The following is a 16,733-nucleotide window of genomic DNA, read 5'->3' as shown; positions in this document are numbered from 1 at the left end:
GTACTTATGGTATTAAAATATACTAATACAATATGATTATTAATTTTTCAATTACAATTTTGTAGATAATTATTTTTTAAATTTTAAGAACTAGACCTGGTTTTTAAAAACTGATAACAAAGGTTATATAAAAGTAAAATATTAATTTTTAGAAAAGTAATTTTAAACAATAAGACCAGTATTATAATAAAATTCACTGTATTCTGTAACAACTAAAGTACCTACTCAGAGTAATTTAAAGTATTTGTTAATTAAACAAACTCAAAAAATAAACGACACTTCTTAAATTAATTAAATTATCAATTATTGTTTGTATGGCTTTTACATTCTTATTTACAGTATTTGTTCATCGTTTTCACGTTTATATTTTACAAACAACACAATATAAAAGATGAACTTTACATACTTTTACCAAATAGAATATGAATTAATACAATATATTTTTAAAGAACATAAACAATTTTTAAACTGTTTACTTGTTTAATTAAAATGTATTATTAGTATTGTTATTGTATTAACATTTTATCTAGATAGTGAAACTGATAAATTCATATAAAAATTTAAAACATACATTTTGTTATATATAAAAAAAAAAATCTTTAGTAATATAATGTACCAATACATTATTATTTATGTACATAACAAATTGTATTCTTTTATCCCTATGAGAAAATCTTAAATCTGCCACTGTGGTATACTATATATGTGTACGGTGTACCTATAGGTACATCACAATTACAAAAGTCTTTATTAAGTACCTACATATTAATGATTTGTCATTTATTATTTGTAATGCTATCAAATCCATAAAATAAAAGTATTGATAACCTGAACCATTTAGGTCCAAATTTCCAAAATGGAAAGTGGCAACTATATGTTCTAGCTTGACAATTAAAACATTGCTCACAAATGGATTAGAAAAAAAGTAAATAAAAATAGAAACATAAATTAAAAATAATTATTTTATTCTCATAATGTGATGCAACAACAATACAACATAATTATATAGAAATTAAAAATACTGTAAATACAATTAAAGTCATCATACAATTCAAAATTTGGAGTCTTATTAAAATATACATATATTGTTTTATAATAAAATCATTTTAACCTAAGTTATTTCATAGGAACTTATAACTATAAATGGTTTTAATGTTATTGAAAATAATAATTATTGAACAAATTATATTCTGATGAGAAAGAATCTCACTAGCTACCATATCCACAGCCACAATCATGTTCAGTAGTAGGCTGTAATGTGGTACCTTTATATTTGAAATAATGCACAAACATGGAGAAACTTGACTTAGTTACAATAATAACTATATTAAAATCAAGTTAAATGAGGCATTTAATAGTTATTATATACATTATTAAGAGTATTAATTATTAAAAATTAATTCAATTTGATAAAATAAAAATCATCACCAGTTGTACTATGTTTTTAAAAATGAGATATTAACATAACAAATTGTATACCATATTTTAAGATCACTAATAATAGAAATACATCAGTTTAATCTAATGTTATAACACATAAATCGTTCTTGATTTATCTTTTTCCTTAGTCTATTATTTATTTCTACTACTACCTGAGCTACAAGCTATACAGTTATTAGACCATGTGATTGAAATATTTGGAAGTTAAAGATTATTTATCATACGGGTTGATTATAATAATAATGGTGTATCAGGTTTGTCATTTAGTATTACAATTGGTCCATACTTTGAATTAGCTTAAGATGATGGATTAGAATAGTCATTTGACATAACAATGAGTTGATACTTTGATATACCAGAAACCGATGAATAATTTTTAAGACTTAACACAAGGTCACCCATGGAAGGTTTTGTTAGATCTTCAGTTTCAAAAATACCTTAAAGTTTTGTCATATGTTTTTACACTTTTGATGGATTACATTTAAAACGTTTTAGTTTTGGAATAATCTCATCATTGTCAACATTGTCTATGTTCTTATTACTATTATCTGCATCATCAGAATCTGACAATGTAAATTCTTCTATATTGTTTGTAGATCAATTGGCATTTGTTCTAGAGTTTTTTGAAATTTCTCTATTTTTCTCTCAGACCATGTGCCATCTTTGAAAAAAAAAATTGTATCACATTCTTCTGTTAGATTTTTACTTTGAAGGATCTTTAAAAAAAAATCACATATTACAATATTTTCAAATTTAATTTTGTTTCTACATATTGGGCATTTCCATGTTTGCTTTAGTTCATTCATCTGTAAGAATTGTATTGCATCAAAACACTGTAAATGCATACAGTCTACACCTCGAGCAGGAAGTTTTATTTTTAATTTAGATAATGGATCCTTAACAGAAGCAATCAGGGAATCTACAAGCATATCACCATCATTTTCCATTAATTCTTTTATAAATACTTTAGTTTTATCAGAGGCACGTTTGGGTCTTTTTTCAAGTTCTACAAGTAGATCCTTCCAAGTCAATTTTTGGGCAGTATAAACACAACCCAAATATTTGTGTGGTTCTTCTGACCATGTAATTTTTAATCTGTTCGGACACCAATTTTTTCTTAAATCTGTTAGTAGTGTTATATCTATAGGATCATTGTTTCGCCACGGAACGATCCCAGAGTTTGATATGTTGTTTATTGTAGGTAAACTACATTGATGTCCATTTACAGAAACTGCAATATTGTAAGGTAAGCGTTGATTAACATTTTCATTTAATCCAATTTGTTGTAATATTAAAATTATTTGAATTTTATATTCTTGTTTAATAATATTGAATGATTCAAGAATAGAATGTTTGACTTCATCTGATACATAATATAGCTCAAGACATTTGGAAGAATCAGTCTTAAGGAGTATAGGCCTTGATAATGATCTTAATATCTTAAAGAATGGAAAGTGTTCTAATTGTATAACTAGATCTGAGGTTTTAACATGGTTATAAATCGGAGGTTGAGGTTGTTGTAAACAAATTGGCTGTTGTACAATCGCTGTCTGTGGTGGTTGTTGAGGTTGTAATTTTTTCTGTGGTCTTGAGTTATAGACTTCTACAATTTTTTGTTTCAAAACTTTTGTTTTTTGTGTAGGAAATGTTAATAATGTTAAGACATGTTTACGTAAAGTTTTTTTTAAACTAGAATTGTTCAGCTCAACAGGTTCTAAGATTTGTTGTAGTTCTTTTAGAGTTAAATCATATACTAACTCATGAGTGCATTCAATATCCGTCTAAAATCAAAAAACAAAATCAAATTATAGTTTAACAAGTAAGTAACTATATTATACAACTAGAATTATGGGATGAAAAAATTATTCATTTGTAATGCAATTATAGTTTAAATAGTAAATACTTCATAATTTCATGTACATATCATGTACACACCTACTTATTATTTAGTTAGTTATAATACATTTCATACACACTTGTAATAGGTACTACAAATAATATCACCATTTATACATAAATACACCTACGTAGGTACATTATTTTTTGTTTATTAATTTAAAACAGGTATGACGTACACTCTTAAAATTTGTTAAATTCTTGGGAAAAGTTATTGATATCTATAAATTTGTTAAGAAATTAGGCCATACAATGAATGTCTCATTAATCTGCACTTGGTGGGACCAGGACCTACTAGGAGTCTGGATTAAACAAAACAACAATCAGCTGTGCCGGTTCTACTCAAATAAATAACTATGTGCTACTGTTATTTAAATTTTGGTTATGGTCTGATATCGCTTTACCGTAATACCGCTAATATATACCACTCATATTATAATATATTTATTTTTAATTAATGATTATAAGTTACAAAAATATTGATTAATTAAAAATTATATAAAAACAATAATAATTAAATACCTATTAAAAAATTGTATTATTTAATTTACAATTACGGTATATTAATTAATATGTTAAAACGACGTAGGCCAAAATTCTGAAAAATCGAATACAATTTTATCTAAAGTATTTTTTAAATAATTTTTGGCTACTACATATTGAGCAGAACCAATTTCCCAATTTCATGATGTATTTCGAGAGATTTTTATTTGATAATATTTTTTTGATGAAGGCAAAGGATATGATTTAACCAAAATTAATTGATATGCTTTAATAATTTATTATGTTTCTATTTCAATCTTATGAAGGAAATACGTGGTATAAGTAAATCTAATAATATTATGTATTTTGTTTCATTGAATTCAATGATAATATATTATAGTATTATTGTATGCAAAAAACGATTATGAGAGTAGACGGTTTGTCAGTCTAGGATATTTTATATTATATTTATATTGTTGTTACTTATTATTAATACGGTGCTGGTTAGTTGAATTAACATTATGAAATTACTAAAAATAAGTAAAATCATTATTATTAATTTATTATTAAAAAATGTGTCTTTATATTTTTTGGCTACAGAATAACATTATTATGTGAAAACTTCATTCCTAAGCTAAAAAAGTTGAACATTTTATACTTGTTTAACTACAAATTCATTTTTTAATTTTAAATTTGAATAATTCTGTCAAAATTCAAACTTTAAATTCTTATAAAAAAAAATTGTGCATATATATTTTTAATATTTTTCAACTACTTTTGTAAAAATATTATATAAGGAGCCTTGTATTAACTTTTCGCTTTTTTTGATCCAACAGTTACAATTTTATTGATAATAAAAGAAAAAAAATTGGAAACTGAAACTGTAGTAATTTAAGATGTAGTTAGTTTCCTCCGCTTTGAAACATATAAAATTTTTTCCACGTTTTGAGAGTGAGATCCAGAGGTAAGGTAAAAAAGTTGCACTAGTTAACTTGATAATGAAAATAACCTACATCTTGAGTATTATTGTAAGATTTTCTGCAGTCAAAGGTGGTTAATTCATTGATCGCAGTAGGGTAATAACATAGTAGTACCTGCATTTCTTATGCTATTCATAAGCAGCCTATTGAGGACATATGTATTATGTAATCTATATTATATGTATAATCATCAATTCAAACTAAATAATTCCAACTCAAATTAACAGTATGTACAGACGAGCAAAGTCTGAATCAAAAATTTAGATTCTACTATGATGTATTATATAGGTTAATTCTAGATCCTGTACGTTCAATTTTGCATAACCATGTTTAAATTTTCACTTGGGGACTGCATAATAAACCAATTATAATTATAAAAATAGCATCAACATTCAACATGGTACCTAGTTATAATGATTCAGTAAATTAATTTAGGTACCAAACCACAATCTAATATTAAGTTTACAATTTTAAGAATAACATGTTATTTAGGAAGGTAGGTTACCTATGCAATATTGTAACTTGTAATTAATTGTAATAGGTAGATTTATAGATAAACTTAAAACAATAATTAAAACATTTTAATGAGTTAATTATTTAAGAGCCATACTATTGATTAATAAATTATTCTATAATTAATCAAAGTTATTAAAATACTTTTAAGAAAATACATTAAGAGGCATTGGAGGCAGTGATTTTCTGTCTTTGTCTAACACACATGATACATAGGAAAAATAGCTATACGCCTGACAAAAACTAAGGTACTTTTAGTTGTTTGATTTAAAAAATGTAAAGATGTTTGAATTGATATACAAATTTACTTAGCATCGGCCGAAACATATTTTTAATAGTTTTTTTTATATATTTATTATAAAAATTGACAAATTTATAAAATTAAAAATATTTATTCTCATCAAAATATTGCTACAATTTAAAAAGTGCGTCGACTGATGCAAAGTTAACTTGTATAGGTACCAATTCAAATATCTTTACATTTCTTAAATCAGACAAATAGAAGTACGTTAATTTTTGTCAGGAGTATAGCTATTTTTCCTATGTTCCATGTGTGTTAGACAAAGACAGAAAATCACTGCTTCCAATCCCCCTTAATATCTACTGTAGCACATGTACAATAGGTCGATTTAGTATGTTATTACAATTATAAAATACTTACAATCAAATGACTAATTGATTTGGCCATTTTAAATTCAAGAATGACCAACAAGCCTAGTTTGAGTGAAAATTGTTCAATAAAAAATCATCATCGTGTGGTTTTTCGTCCAAACCATCAATAGGACTAGATTAACAACTAATAAATACTGTTAATGATAAAAAGATTCAAAAACAGATGGTACACAATAGAAATTATACTTATAAAAATAATTTAGGTACTTAACGTTTTGCGATCTGTATAAAAAAAACCAAATGGTGCTGCAAAATATAATATTTCCAATTTACACTGATAATGTTCTAAGTTTCTGATTTCTGTCCATCTGCAATTGTACACACTGGAAGAAAAACAGGACTGGTACTAGGGTTGCCACCTTTGAAACATAAAAGACCTGGAAACGGGCGCTGATAAGCAAAAAAAAAAAGTTATGATCATAAGATACCCCTTTTTGTAATGTATAGCTTAGTTTATAAAGTGAAGAAATAAAATGCAATATAAATTAATATAATCACATATTTTATTATTAAAAAATACAAAATATGTTTTTTAGAAAATATTTTATATATTTTACGTTGCTTTACAAACAATAATTGTTATCAATTATTGAAAAACTATAATATACAATGTGTTTCGAGGGGAAGTGACCGGCCGACGTCATATGCAAGTACATATGCCAAAAATGACGAAAATAGGCAAAAATAACCACACTTTAAAGAGGGGGTCTAATTTTTTCATTTTTTAAGTTATGGGCCACTAACTTTCTTTTTATCAAAACCAAACCTATTATTTGTTTATGCATCTTTAAAACTTTTCAACATTATGACGTAATTTGTTTTTATTTTAAAGCTATTTAATTGTTCAATCAACCAACATACGCAATGAATATGTGAAATTATTTGTATTAAATTGAAGTTAACAAAAAAAGTAAACATTTAAAAACTAACCCGTAGTAAATATTAAATTATTTGAAGTTATACTTTTAAAAATACTCATTTTTGTTAAAAAAATGTTTTCTTTTTAAATTTAATAAAAATAATTTTCACATTTAAGGTTAAACTGGTTAAATCATTAAAATAAAAAAAATTACGTCAAAATGTTGAACAGTTTTGAAGATACATAAACAAATGCGTTGATAGGTTTGGCTTTGAAAAAAAAGGCAATTGCCTATAACAGCTAATGCTAGTATTTAGACACAAAAACAAAATGACAATGTAACCTTGAAACATATGGTAACAAAATTGCGATTAAACAATAAGAAATTACAACTTCATATTTCTGAAATGAACGCTGAGAGCTCCAAAGAAATTTTAAGCTCGCCTAAAAAAACAATCAAAGTAACGAAAGAAGTAACAAGAATTTCTGTAATAATCCATAAACCCCATCCAATAACACTATGAAGTGTAAATGATGTTAAACAATTAATGATTAATTTGAAACTCGAAGAAGCTGAGGGACACGAGCAACAAATGAAAACTCTGGCTAATGGTGAAATTAAGATACTAACAGGCTACGAATATCAGTTTCGACGAACTATAAAAGTATTAGAAGAGCAAAAAGTTAAGTACCACAGATACGATCTTAAAACAGAAAAAAAATTTGGGAGGTAATTCGTGGATTACACATTTACAACCAGGAACTGCCCCCTGTTACATTAAAAGTGAATTATCTAAACTAAGACATCTTGTACATAATGTTACGAACTTTGAATTCATATTAAAAAAAAAATTGATTCTAACAACAAGTTTAGGGATCGAACTATTGTAAGGCTTCTATTATTCTTCTTGGATTTAGTGCCACAAGCAAACAACACAGACATTTATGATATTTAAAATTTGTGCTATCATATAATAAAAGTAGAATCTCCCAGAAAAAAAAAGAAGTGCACAATGCAAAAATTGGTAAATATTTGGTCACACTCAAAACTAATGTTACAAAACACCAAAGTGTGTAAAATGTAGTGAAGGACACACTTCGCTAAATTGCCCTAAGTTTAAGAAATTAAATTTGAAATGCGCAAATTGTGGTGAAGGACTTACCACGAATTGGAAAGGATGCATCACATATAAAAATGCAATAGAAAAAGCTCAACAAAAAAAAAACTACAGCAGTACAAAGATTACAACAAAATCCTACGAAACTATAGTAACTCGAGAAGTTTCTTTTACACAGATGGCTAGTTCTTCAAACGAAAATTAACTCTACTGACTCAAACCCATACGTAAAAAAAATTTGTACCGTCGTAATCTGACGTTATGACAGCATTAACAAAATTAAATGAGAGATTGGACAGGCTTAAAAATAGCCTTGTCTGATTTATGGCATTCAATTTTTGGGGTTGTGTCAGTAAGCCTAACATCGATGTAATACAACCCTCCCAAACATCATTGCAATCTACCGGTTCCGAAGAAACAACGAAATTCCCCGTGATATCGCAAACACGAGACGAGGCTAAATCACCATTTCAATTCATTGGCCATCCAATTAGTAGATAACTCCAAGGACATCAGACGTCTTAAGCGTCTGAAACCATATAACTACTTTGTTTAAGATTTTAGATCAAGGTAAGGAGCCACTTCATTGGAAGTGACTCCATGAACGTGTACAATATATATAATTTATATCCAGTATGTAAAATATATATCATTGTTAAACATATATTGTATAAAGACCTTTGGGTCGTTTAAATAATAAAGCCACAGGGCATTTAAAAAGAAAAAAATTGCCAATTGGTAAGGTAGGTGGGCGATTGTAAACTCTTTAGGATCACTACTCCAGTGCTACCTGTCGGGGGCATATAATCTTTTTCGGGTCAACTGCTATTATAGCAACTTACAGGAGGGTTTTTGATACCATATTTGATCTAATATTGTTTCTTTAAAGATGTAAAAATAGAAAATTCCCAGCAGTTTTCTAAAACGTCATTGGTCTTAAAGTATTTAAGAAGTATTTTTAATCATTGATTTAAAAAGAAAAATTTTTATAAATTCTCAACTCAAAATAATTTTTCTAATTTTCGTGATTTTTCCGTATTTTGTCAAGATTTGAACATTAAATGCTTATAAATAAAAACTGTGAGTAAGGATTTTTAATTTTTTTCATCTGCCTTTGAAACAATAACCTAGGAGCCTTCTATTACATTTTCAAGCTTTTTTTACCAACAAATAAAATTGTATTGATATTTATAGAAAAAAAACTAATAAAAAATGGAAACTGAAAATGTCCTTAAACTGCTCAAAATAAGTCAAAATATTTGGAAAATGTTATGGTGTATAGAAAATGCTAATATAAACATTCAGTCAAAATGTCATGTACCTATACGGTCATTTGGTTTAGAGTTGCACCAAAATGCAAAATCGATTTTCTCAAAAACAGATTTTGCGTAAAAATTCCTGTTTTCTTTAATTTTTCTTTTGTTTTTCATGTCGCTTTTGAAAACTACTGGTAAATGTTAACTCCTGACCCCCCAAAGTACCAACTAGATTCACTTTCCTATCGAAACGTTACTGTTGAAGAAAATCCAAACATTTTTACTATTCTAAAATGTGATGACAAACACAAAAATAAAAAAATAAAAAAAACACACATCATTATAAAATCAATACATTCATCGCTTCTATATCATAATCTAAAATAGAAAACAACACGTTTGAATAAACAATGAATTAAGCGAAGAAACTTCAATATTATGTGGTGTACCTCAATGGACAACCTTATCGGATACATTGTTTAAAATACATATAAACCAAATTAACTACTTGAATACATACAGAAAACTAGTTTGTTAGGCAGATGATACAATACTTTTTGTTGAAGGCCAATCCTGGGATGAAGTATTTGCTAGTGTTCAATCCGATATGAATATAAATATTCAGTCAAAATTTCATGTATTTACTGTAATTTGTTTTAGAGTCACCAAAAACCAAAATCGACTTTGTCGAAAACCGATTTTGCGAGAAAAATTCTCGTTTTTCCTTAATTTAAATTAAGAATATTTTCTTTTGTTTGGTGATGACAGACACAAAAATAAAAAAAAATTTAAAAAAAATTTAAAAAAACACACATCATTGTAAAATCAATACATTCATCGCTCCACTCAGAATCTAAAACTGTGTTTATGTATTTTTAGTTTTTTTGGTAACAGAATTAATTGCTCTAACGTGGAACTTTGTTTTAAAGTTAAATCCTTACCTATAAAAGTTGAAAATTTTATAAATTATCAACTACGAAATAATTTGTAAATACTATTTTAAATTTGATAAATTTTGACAAAATTTAAACTTTAAATACTTATAAAAAAAAATTGTTTAAAATATTTTTAATCTTTTTCAACTGCTATTGTAACAATATATCAGGAGTCTTGTATTACACATTTTCACGCTTTTTGGCCTAACAAATTAAACCTTATTGATATTCATAAAAAAAAAACAATTAAATAAAAAAATTGAAACTTAAAATTGTCCGTAAACAATTGAAAACAAGTCAAAATATTTTCAACATTTTATGGTGTACAGAAAATAAAAATATAAACATTCAGTAAAATTTCCATGTATTTACAGTCATTCCTTTTTCAACTACAACAAAATAATAAAATCGTTACATGAGAAATCGAGTAAATATAAAAGATGTGTTCTTAAAAGAGTGATTATTTTGTGTTGATAAAACTGTAATTTTAACTGGAAATGAGATGTAGTTATAACCTATTTTGTAAAGTATGTGACAAATATAACTTAAATTGGAGGCAAAATTCGACAAGCTATTATGATGGTGTATTTAATATGCAATGATTTGTAAAAGGATTAGGCTCATTAATACAAAATGAGTAGAAAAATGAAATACAATATTGATTATATAGTGAAGCGCAAAATATTTGAATTTAACAGTAGTTGTTGATTGCTGTTCAGCAATTATTGAGTGTGTACACAATTTTTTTGATACAATTAGAAGTAACATTTTTAGGTAAGTTTTTGTACCTAATATAACTTTTTGGTAGGTGGGTGGTATTAACTATTCTTGAACCACCAACTGAAAAATATCAAACCACCTATGCATCCTGTTGTGAGTGGGTGGGTGGTTTGGTTGATAGATAAAATATATTTGGTTCCTTCAGTTAAAATTGTTCACCACTGGTCACAATGATAAATTGTTAATTAATAGTTGGAAAATATATTTATATTTAGACGCATGTGTGGATGTGTGGACGTGCCTAAAAGTTGGTATTTATGTATGTATGTATGTTTGTATGTGTTGTATAAAAGAAAAAGAACATAATATATTAATAAATTCTTGCGAGCGGTTGTTTTTAAGTTACCTACCCGGCTATCCATTAGGGCTGCTCAAGACGTTTGAACCCCTCTATTAAGAACTGGGCACACATGATATAGATAAAATTAAAAATATTAATTTTGATATAGGTTAGTCCTTTTTAAAGTATTTATTTATGTAGGTATACATACATAATATGTTACTTTTCACAGTCTCGTACAGAACAATTAAGTTAATTATTAAACAAAACTTAATTTTGTGACGGGAAACTATGACAAATCCAAATCATACAAACAGACAATTTTGATGATTTTTTTTGTAATTTTGTTTTTAACAGTATAAAATTGTTTTGAAATACAGCTTAGGGGGGGGGGGTGGCCACTAGGAGCTCCCCTGGAGCCGCCCCTGATCTATGACCTGCTTAATTAATATGGATGCATACTATCTATATTTTAAAATCTGTTGCTTTTATATAATTTTATTCATATTATAAACTATAGGGAATAATTTAAATTTAAATTAGAGTACAAATGTACATTATTGTACATACTGTATAACTGTATACAGTAAATACTGTTTAAATAACTCAAACATTAATAATCAAAAACTACCCACTTCATTTACTACTTATAAGCGAATATATTATATTTAAAATGTTGAACTTAATGCCACTTTTATGTTAATATAATCATATATTTGTATGCAATGCGAACTAGGTATTTATTTACGTACATAATTATACTAGAGATGGACGATAGTTTATCGTCATACACTTCAGCAAAATATGGTAACTGCTTAAATACCATATTATGATATGAATAAGAATTAACAAAAATTTTAGTACCATTGTTACCATTAAAAATCATCTTTACTAATCAACTATGTTTAATGCAATCTTTTGACTGTCTGTATCAGATGATAGACTATTGATGGAAGACCAAAGGCATAGCAACTGAAATGTTTTTTCAAAATCATGCAATATACGTAATCTATCATTTTTTAAATGTTGATCGATATGATCTAGAGTTTCTGTAGATGACAATGTTGATTCTGCGTTTTTGGAACAGCCTAAAATAATGAATAAGTAATATACCTAGATATAAGTGGGTTGGTTTATAAAAATGTGTATTGTTTAAATGTTTACAAAATTGCAACCAAGTAAATCAAAAATTGACCACATCTCAACTTTTTAATCAATATGAATTATGGTTACCAACAGGGTCGACGCAAGGACTGTGCAACCAGCGCACCTGCCAGAGCCTCTCAGAAATGGAGCTCACTTCAGAAAAGCAAGGCATTATAAATTACTGTTAATATTATTGTTTTAAAATTGTTTAAAAAATGAATTTAAACATTTTGTTCATTGTTGAAAATAATTAAAACATGTTTAAAATAGTGTAAAATCCAAGTGAATATTGTGTTTTTTTTCGGTTAATTATTAATAATAAATAATAATAGATATCCATCAGAAAAAAAGTTTAAGTATTAAATAATTATATCTATTACCATCCTTCATTTTAATTTTTTTTTTATTTTGTTTTCTTAAACAGAAAAAAACAGTTTAAAACACAAAATATAGTTTTTTTTCTTTTTTTCTTTTATTCTTTAACTTTACCATAATAGATTCAAAATCTTGTTTAAAATTTATAAAAATAATTTTGTTTTATAATAAACATGCATACAAGATAGAAGATACCTATATTCCTTGATAGGCCAAAGAACCCAACTCACAAAATGTTTGTATTTCATAATTTTTTTTAGAGTAGGTGTTATATTATACATTTTGTTTTATAGATGCATATCAAAACATCTGTTATTGGAGAAACGTTAATAGATGAAGACAGTGTTTGGCTGAATGGGCAGTTTGAGACTTATTTCTTATATATTTTTTTCTATATAGCATGGTTATACTTGTTTTAAAATTAAGGCCAGTGGCATGATTAAATAATCATATTGAAGAATAATAGGTAGATGCTTAAAATAAAATCTACCTTCTACTGGCCAAGATTTACTTGTAATATGTTGCCATGTAGGTACCTACATAGTAGTAACTAGTTAGTATCCATATGAATGGATGATATACTCACTTTGTTAATTTTTCTGTAGATTAACTTATTTAATATTTATTAATATTCGTATATTATTATGCAACTTTTAGGGTATATTATTATTTAGTATACATATTTTATACACACAATGACATTTGAAAATGTCATATTTTTAGCAAAAATGAATTTAAGCTACTTTTGTACTTATGTCTAATTGGTAGTAAAATAAATTACTTTAATCACAATAATATCATCAAATATACTTAGACATATTATAGGCGGATAGATCGTCTTAGCTCAGGATCCTTTTTCGTTTATAATGATTTACCTACCATTAAATTCAAATTTAACACCATTCATTAATGTGGTCCACTTGTAATCTACTGTACAGCAGAGCGACCTCCACTTTGCCCACTTTTTTTTTTTAATTTTCGTAAGAAAGACTATTGAGTAGATTATAGTCGATTGTTATTAATCAAATACATACAACAGCACTGTGACAATAACATCGATGTACAAAATATTGTGTTGGATTGGACAGGCAATGTTCCGATCACAAGAGCGCACCACAAAAACACGCGTAGTGACTGACATGATTTGTGCTACACAAATCAAGAATTATTTACTAAATGTAAATTTAATAAATCGAATACTACACAACGCAGTAACCTAATCAATGACAGGTACACTCAAACAGTAAATATTTAAAATTCAATAACAATGATGACTAAGTAGTTAAGGAGTGTTCTGTAGATATACAATAACAAAAGTTATCAAAAGTGTCCATATAAGAGCACCGTCCATTGTTACTGTACATTTTTTAGAGGATAATAATTAACTTTTTTGAACATTTTGATATATCAAAGAGTGTTTTTTACTTTTGTATAAGATTGCCTATCTTACAAACGCTAACCAACCAAATACTATACATTATAAATTAGAATACTGGACACTTAGGGAATTTCTTTGGTACCGATTTGCCAGTGACACTAGTAGCATTAAATCAACTAATGGTTGTCTATTCAATCGCCTTATTTTGTAATATGATATTATTATGATAAATTATTTTTATTTAATGTTAAGCCTTGCGATGAATATATTGACCTATTGATTGAACAAACAGTATGTTTTTTCTTCCTTATTTTTTTGAGTCTGAAGACATAATAACAGACAATAGTTAATATATTATACTAACGCTTACATTGTTTATGGGTAGAATTTTCTGTGGAAGGTAAACGGTATATGCATAAAAAGTGATGTTTAATAAAATATAGATGTATTTATTGTCCATTTGAAAATAGATTCTATTTATATTTACACAAAAATATATTTATAGGCTAATAAGTAGATAATATTGTCACCAAACGCTATTAAAACAGATTTACTATGCTAATGCATTTTTAAAGTATGCTAGGTATTTGTCAGAAATTAAATTACGATCACCAAAAAGTGATCAATATAAAAGAAACACATGTGTAGTACTTAAAAGCATCGCTGCAGAATAATTAAATTCTCTATGTCTGTTGAATATAATAAATAAGCCATTAGTATTGTGCTGTTTAATGTAGTTTTTATTTTTAAGTTTTCTTTGCAGTATTTGCTTAATATTTCTTCAGGTTTAATGAAATCATTTAAAAATAAAATATTAAATTAAAGTAGGTTGTGCATTTATAATACTTGTGATTTGTTATTGACAATAGTTAGATTTTTAGACACTATACATATTATATACTATTTTTAAAATGTTAAATTGAGTAATTGTTGTAGATAATTTATATTTTATTCTCTTTTATGAGTTAAATCAATATTAGCTATACGTGACCAGGGAATGCTTTTAACCTTATAAACATAACTAACATAATATTTTAAGTTTAATAAGTCTTTAATAAATAAAATAATAGGTATTAACATTTTAAGTTATATAAATTGCAGCCAAATGCAGACACAGGTAATTTATCTGTGATTTCAATTGCTTTAATGTTCAATGGACTGGGCAACAAAGTTGTCAATTCTTCCTTATAATTAGATTTCTGTGAATGGTATTTATATCGACCTTGCTTCAAATTTTCTACTCGTATTAATTCCCTCAAATGTCGCAAATCCTGTCTAAAATAACAATATTAAATTGTTAACATTACCTACATAATATAAGTACAAAAAAAAAAAACAACTATCTATAATTGCATTATCTTTTACGTATTTGTTCCATTTGTTCATGTTTATGATGTCTCTTTTCAAAGATACGATCGGACATTATTTCTGTGCCTTTTACAGAACGCCTACCAGAATATTTTATAATCCTCCAACTTGGTTTCTAAATTCTGTAAATTACTTATGTGATCATATTATTAAATTTTCTAAAGATCAACTTTTAGAAAAGCATCTAAGAGATGATTACTGAGGGTTACTAGAATTAAGTATTTTTTTTGGGCGGAAAACTTTCAAATGATATTATTTTTAAAATACCAGGTGCCATTCATCACGCTCGGTGGATGGCCAAAGCTTTTCATAGCTTAACAATTTATTTATTTCGTGAACAGTTTCGATTAATACCCAAAGAAGAAAATGCTTTAAGAAGTATTTGCATTTTTATTGTACGATTAAACATAAAAGTATGGTTTAATTCACCATCTTCAATCAAAGCACCTTTACAAGACTTGACTTTTATATAAAATGTTAAAAAGTTTTGTGGTCACTTATGGTATTTATCTGCAGAATTATGTGCATTTGCTTTTTTCGATGAGGCTGTGTCACTGGAGACTAAAAGAAAAATGATTCATGCTCTAAACAACGACGATTGTACATCAGAATTAAGTTCAAATGCACGTTTTATTATATCTCCAAAAAATGCTAACGAGTTATTAGAAAAGGAATTCAATGATTTTATATGTGTCAATACCAAAAAACTATTTAAAAGATTTGCAATCAATACCACTTTTTTGAATGAAGACCATTTATATTGGAAAAATAATGAAGATTATAATAAAGCTCTGTTCATTTTAAAAAAATATTCCAGTTATAAATGATGTTGCGGAAAGAGGAGTAAAACTTATAGAGGATTATAACAATAAAATAACCATAGATGAATCTACTAAGTAAATGTACCTATACTTGTATCATTTATATTTAAAATACGTTAAAGATGTAAGTAATGAGTATTAAGACGTTATGTTATTATTTATTGTAAATTGTTTATATAATTAATTATTTGCATATGTTAGGTTGTCGGAAATATCTGAATTTTTAGGATTTTATTTTTTTTCACCTTTCGACTAAAATATTTGAAGGAATAAAATATTTGCAAACTATTATATATAAAACAAATTGTAGTAAATTTAGTTTTCTATAATTTGTATCCGTACGCATTTCTTGTAAAAATTTTTTTTCTGGAGTTATGTTTAAAAATATCAAAAAAAATTTATAATATTGAAAATTTTCTATATTTGGAAATAA

At 26.5% G+C, this 16,733-nt stretch overlaps 1 pseudogene; it reads right to left on the bottom strand.

Moving 5' to 3' along the window:
* Window positions 1-1,516: 1,516 nt before the first annotated feature.
* LOC132933775 (E3 SUMO-protein ligase PIAS3-like) lies at window positions 1,517-6,000 on the bottom strand (annotated as a pseudogene).
* Between the last annotated feature and the right edge of the window lie 10,733 nt (window positions 6,001-16,733).

The sequence above is a fragment of the Metopolophium dirhodum genome, chromosome 1, assembly GCF_019925205.1.
Source record: "Metopolophium dirhodum isolate CAU chromosome 1, ASM1992520v1, whole genome shotgun sequence".
Lineage (NCBI taxonomy): Eukaryota > Metazoa > Arthropoda > Insecta > Hemiptera > Aphididae > Metopolophium > Metopolophium dirhodum.
This window is presented reverse-complemented; position numbering and strand designations above follow the sequence as displayed.